The following is a 6204-nucleotide window of genomic DNA, read 5'->3' on the forward strand; positions in this document are numbered from 1 at the left end:
GAAAGAATTCACAGGATTATACCGCATGACAACTGCATGTTAGCCTGAATTGGTGAAGCCATAATTGAATAGTATTGAGATTCATTCAATATAAATGTAAATTCTAGGGATAATGAGCTTTTCAGTGTTGTTTAACATAAAATTAGGGACTGTGCATAATTGTTTTAAGTGGTGTGGTTGGATGGTATGTTTTTTCCCCCCAAAAGACTAAATAAATAAACAATTAAATTAATTAATAGAGATCTAATAGTTACTATACAAAGATGTATAGCCTCCTGTGCACCACAAGTCATAAAGACGCATTTGGTCACATGCAGAGAACACTCCGGTTTCTTTTTCAGTACTTTATTTTCTCATTAAAATCAACTTACAGTGTATGGGACCAATATAGAGACACAGCCACAATGTCAATCATCAAGGAGCTCTCCCCCTTTAATAAAACAATGACTAGATATGGTAAAAAAAAACAACAACAATTTCACAGTTTCACATCTAGTTCAGTAGACACAGGACATCTCGGAGGGTCAACCTGCCGCATAAGATTAAGACATCTGATGACATTATGTTGTCCAAACCACCAAAATCTAAAAAGTGTAACGTAAAAATCTGACTTTAAACTGGAATGTTAATTGTGACTCTTCACAAATAAACAAAACAAATCATCTGTGCAAAAAAAACAGAGCTTTCTGTTGCCACGAGTGTGTGTTTCACACAGCTGCCTCCCTCTCTTCTGCTCTACAGTGAGCACTGAAGCAATGAGATTTAACAGCACACACCTGCCCGAGTCTCTAAAACGAAACAATACTGCGGAGTTAAAGTCACGATGGACACATTTATTTATCTTTTCAGCAGGTCCATGAGCCCTGCAGTCTAATTTACTGACAGCATTCATGTGAGCTTTGATATTTAACTCTGTTCAGCCTCTGACCCACAGCATGTTCCATCCCCGTCATCTTGTCACCCAGGATCAGGCCTTGTTAGTCAAGACCAGTACCAGCTCTTTGAACTTCCTCTGCAAATTAATGTCAATATTATTCAACTAATTGTGAAGCAAAAAGGCTTCAAAACTGGCCTCGAAAAATATGTGCAGTAGTTGTCACACAGGGATTTAGGTTTTGCTGAGGTGATATAACCTCTTCCCTCTCAAGACATGGTTTCAGCACTTCAGTCTTTCATCATATCCTGATATTTATTATTTTCCAGGCTGTAATATGGGGCAGTTGGGCTTTTAACCCCCTCTACTCTCCACTTCTGTCTTCATTTCATATTATACATCAAAGTCTGGTTCCTGGCACAAGATTTTGCTGCTGGTTTTGTATAACCCTAATGAAATAATGAAAACAGGACTCACAAAGGTGTGTCCCCAGTGAGCTGATCCTCTGCTGGGAATGTTTCTGCTGATGGTGCTGAAGGTTTATACCTTAGTCATATCAAACTGGAATTGTCACACTATCACTATTATCGACTTTCATTTGCAACAATTTACTCACAAAGTTTATGACTGAAATATCACTTAGATGTAGCTGGAAACAAATCAAAGTGGATCATAACAGTATTTAAAACACAGTATTCAAAACATATTTCAGCAGAATTGTGATCAATAAATGAGCTTTAGTTCAACATTGATTATGTGACGGGTTAAAGAAAATACACTCATAGTCTGTTTTAAATTAAAAAATCTTAGTACGTTCGTGGTCTGTGAGGATCTTAATCCTGTGATATGGTTAAAAAGAAATTACATTCAGGAGTGCTAGTTCATAGGGACTGATTGAAATCATGTATGGGTTACTTTATTGTATAGTGTCTAATTTATGGTATTCAAGTGTTAATATGTGCTTTTGTTCTTCTTTTAGTTTCATGGCGGGTTGCAACCATATCTTATGTTGGTGCATGCTGCCACCAACTGCACCGTACTGCATGTATGTAATAAAAAGCCATCAAAATTGCTTTGCATATATACAAACTAATCTTTTTTAACAAAAAACAAACTTAATTATTTTATCTAAATCCTATTAAATAATCCTATCTCCTGTCCCTTACCCTTTCTCTTGTTGTTCCCAGAATAACCCCAAGGCTCCACTTTCTTCCTGCCCTTTCCACTTTCCGAGTCAACCTCATCCTCTCCTCCCTATATTTCCCACATTCAAACACTACATGTTCTACACTCTCCGTCGTTCTACATTCAGAGCACCAATCGGTTTCACTTCTTGTAACTGTCCTCCCAACGTATTTGTGAGCAGTAGAATGTAGATTGACAGCCAGCCAGCCAAACTCCATTCAATTCCGAAATGAGAGTCAGGAAGGTAGCATCTCAGCTCTCAAGTTTAATGACTTTCCAGTGCTGTCACATTCTTGTAATTGAAAAAGAGTGAAAAGTATAAAGAAAAAGAAAATACACAAATTACTCTCTTTTACAGAAATATGAATTTAGATGGAAATGAACAAATCCTCTGATACAGTGAAACATATAGGGCACCATATACAATAAACAATTTACTTAAATCCAACTAATGTCACTGTAAATCCTGTTCAATGTATGTTTTATGCTAAACTTGAATGTATAACCAGCAAACTGAACATTCACAAATGCTACATAATTAAACATCATCTGTCACAAATACTCTTCAATATATGATTATAAGCATAAATATTAAAAAAAGAACTTAAAGCCATTGCTTTCTATCTTTACCACTCTATCTTTAGCATTTTCCCATCGCTGCTTGGGAAAACAGAGGTGACTAATCCCATAGGCCACTCATTACGGGACAGCTGACTATCTTTCAAAAGAACGTGAATGTCTCCAGTTTGCAGATCTCTGTGTGTCTCATTCCATTTGCGTCTGCTCAGCAGAGTTGGCAAGTACTACTGTCTCCAGCAAACCCAGAACTCATTGCCCAAGGTCTGTACCTGCCTCCATTGGCTCTTGATGTGGTCCTTCCCTGTGAAATGGCTTGGAGGAGCCGTGTTCGGAAGGATTCTCGTCCTAGACCTCGGCCATGTCCTTGCCGTGTGTTCGTTTACTCAGAGGAAGAAAAAAGTCCTGAGTTCAATGCATTCAATCAAATCATGTTTATTTGCTCCAAGCAATAACAATACTTACAGAGTCTCTGGGTTTCTGTCTCACGAGTCACCAACCAGGGCTGGATCGCGCAGAGGACAGGAACCTGGTACAATAGTTCATTTGCTATTTATCCCGCATGGTGGGTGCGGTCTGTACGTGGGTGAACCGCCTGACTATGTGTCTGGACTTATCGTAATCGTTATTGTGTAATTATTTTGCTGTCCTAGGCTAAATTTGGTCTGAACAGAACATCTTGTGACATCTACTGTCTGTATGTTAATAAGTCTTATGCACGTAGTGCAGGCTCTGCAAGATTTGTTATAAAATCTTAAGTATAACGTCTGTCAAGCTTTATAGGTGTCAGTACTTTTTAGCTATATGTTATTCCATTATTTAGCTATATGTTAGTTCAGTGCAAAGTGTTATTTCAATACAACAGTACAAAATGTTCTTTCAGTACTGTTATTTCAGTACAAATCCCCCTGTTGACTAATGGAACATACGTCACACACAAAAATACATCAGAAAAAAATCTCAGAACACAAATCACATGAAAAGGACATCAAACGTCGTCGGAAGCCGCAACATAAGCGGAATCGAAGGAAAGGTTGTTGTACTGGTCGTCATCAACCACCCTAAGCCCTTCATAATGACCTGATATGTTGTCATAGTCACGAAGAGAGTCGGCGGAACCTCGTACGAGCATTGGTAGCTGCGCACCCCGATCTGGAGGCAGTTTTCCGGCCACTGCCTCTTCAATGACTCGAAGGCAGAGAAAGCGTATGCAGGGAACAAAGCAACAGCCGCAAAAGATGAATAAGGCAATAACAACAACGAGAGAGGTCCCGAGGGACAAGATCATGCCTTTCCAAGAGCCAAACATATTCTCCAACCAGTCAGTGAGAGGATTGTTGACCCCAGACATTTCCTTCATCTTTGCGGACATTACTCGGAGCCCCGTGAGTGCCCTGTGGACAGAGCCGTCTGGCGCGGTGTTGTTGGGGATAAAGTGCAGCATTGATCACCGAACATGAAACAAGACCCTCCTTGCTCGGCCAATAGGTAATTAACAGACAAATTGGTTTGGTAGGTCATCAAGGTGTTGGCGTGTAACTCAGCAGCTATAGCCCCCATACCGTTAACGGTAAGGTTCGTGAGGTGCTGTACGTTGAATTGGAAATAATTTATCCTGTGGACATTTTTGTTAATAGTGCACCACCAACACAGGGTAGATTCAAACTCTGAGGCGACTTGATCAATGAGTTTGAATTCGTTCGGCACCCCCCTTGGGACGCCGATAGCGTATATGTACGTGGTGTCGGCTGCCACCGGAACTTTGTCGCGTTTGCGCCGGAGAAGTGACGGGGTTTTGAAGGACAGTTTAGCTGCCATCAGTGTAAGGTCCACCGCTGTGACATTGAACATGGTAATGGGGCGTATTAGAGCTAAGATGGTACATGTCCCGGACTAGTTGGGCGGTAGGGTTGAGCGGAGGCGCGATCCCCCACACTGCCACCAGAGGTCGGCACGGGCCACTAGATAATATGCAGAGACATTTACCGTTATGGTGGTATAACAGTGGGTGAAGTGTCTAACATCTTTGGTGCCCGTTCTGGTCACACATACATGAGGTATGCTATTCTGGAGGTATGTTGGTGGGCGGGTGTTTGCGGGTGCCACTGGGTGAACATCAGTCAAACCGGAGATAGAGGAACATTCAGTCGGTACATTAGAATCGTTAGGTGCTTGGAGGATGCAGTTGGTGTACTCGCTTATGGAAAAAAGTGATGGGACGGGTGCTAATAAGGGAACCACTACACTGCAGACCACACAGTCCCCTATTCCCGGGGCGTTGGCGTGACTGGCCATCTCTACCAACCAGGAGGTGTAATGGGATACTCCTGTTTCAATTTCTAATATATCCAGGACTGAAAAATCGTCCGTGCTCGAAGCCTTGGCGTCACTGTTTGTTACGGGAGAGGTCTGGTTGTTGGAGGAAGTGACGTTGGGTGGATCTAACAGCGGGGCAATTAGGTTGACCCTGACCAACGCCTTGGTGTCTGTTCCTGCTTGGTCCACCCCGAGGACAAAGGTCATGGAATTAGCAGATTGGTCACAATATGTCCCGGATTTTGTGCGGCCATATGGATTGGTTTTGCAGATTGAACATTAACGGATTAAGTTTTCCTGTGGTAATCTGAGAACGCGCAAGGCTCCCTGCGGCCTGGATTCCCGCGGTGTTTGACCCCTTCCTGCTGGTGATCCACCCCCCTCCTTAGTAGTGGGGGCCTGTTCCCCACAAAACGCGTCCCCAATGTGAACACCAGCCGTTGTCAGTGGTCGAGGGACCCCCCGAGTAAGAGTCACACATGCACACATCGTACTATCGCCACTGGCTGGGTGTTGTTCCACATCTAATAACGTCACATAAGTCGAAGGTAAAAGTGGTGTTGGAGCCCCGGGTGTAATTCAACTCAATTCCCCCGTACCGCCGCAAACATGGGTCTGTTGTCTCCTGTGTGCTGCGTTTGCGTCGCACGTGTGCTGCAGGAGCAGTGGTGGGGTTTGTCTGGACAGGGGCGGTCGAGGTGCTGTTAGCTTTTATCGCAAAGTATTGGTGTTGTTCCCACCAAATGATGGGGAACACAACCACAACAGTGATTACCAGGAGTATAGTCAAGGTGCACCGCATCCCTCCCAAGCGACGAAATGGATTGAACGGACGGTCCGACATTGTTTAAGCGCACAGTCGTATAACCGTGAAAGTGGTAAATGACCACACCAAGAGAACGAGGATAGCTACGACAATTACTAAAGCGAGAGCCGCAGACGTGGTTGGATCACGTTTATGTTTGTGGATTTGTGCTGTTCGCAGAGCTGGTCTTCCTGTGGACGTGACCTTATAGCGCATAATTTCCACGACTTCAAATGTGTCAAATACAAGAGTACAGTAGGATTAATAGAGATGTATCCACGTTGTAAAATGAGAACACAGTATTAAAAAGAGCATAAATGAGGACAATAACATGTAATTTGATCATATGAGATTGAGCTGAGAACATAAAAAAGTCCCAGAAATCGTTCACTGAGTATAAGGCATATAGTAGAATGTTTAAAATGAGAACAGCATATAAATCACAATC

General features: G+C 42.6%; 1 long non-coding RNA gene across 1 annotated transcript; it reads right to left on the reverse strand.

The window, feature by feature from the left end:
* Positions 1–2276: 2276 nt before the first annotated feature.
* On the reverse strand, positions 2277–3515 carry LOC118311559. The gene is made up of 2 exons (XR_004794019.2): positions 3101–3515; positions 2277–3020 (listed from the first exon to the last, which is right to left on the reverse strand). It is a non-coding gene; the product is annotated as an uncharacterized LOC118311559 (long non-coding RNA).
* Between the last annotated feature and the right edge of the window lie 2689 nt (positions 3516–6204).

Source organism: Scophthalmus maximus, chromosome 5 (assembly GCF_022379125.1).
Source record: "Scophthalmus maximus strain ysfricsl-2021 chromosome 5, ASM2237912v1, whole genome shotgun sequence".
NCBI lineage: Eukaryota > Metazoa > Chordata > Actinopteri > Pleuronectiformes > Scophthalmidae > Scophthalmus > Scophthalmus maximus.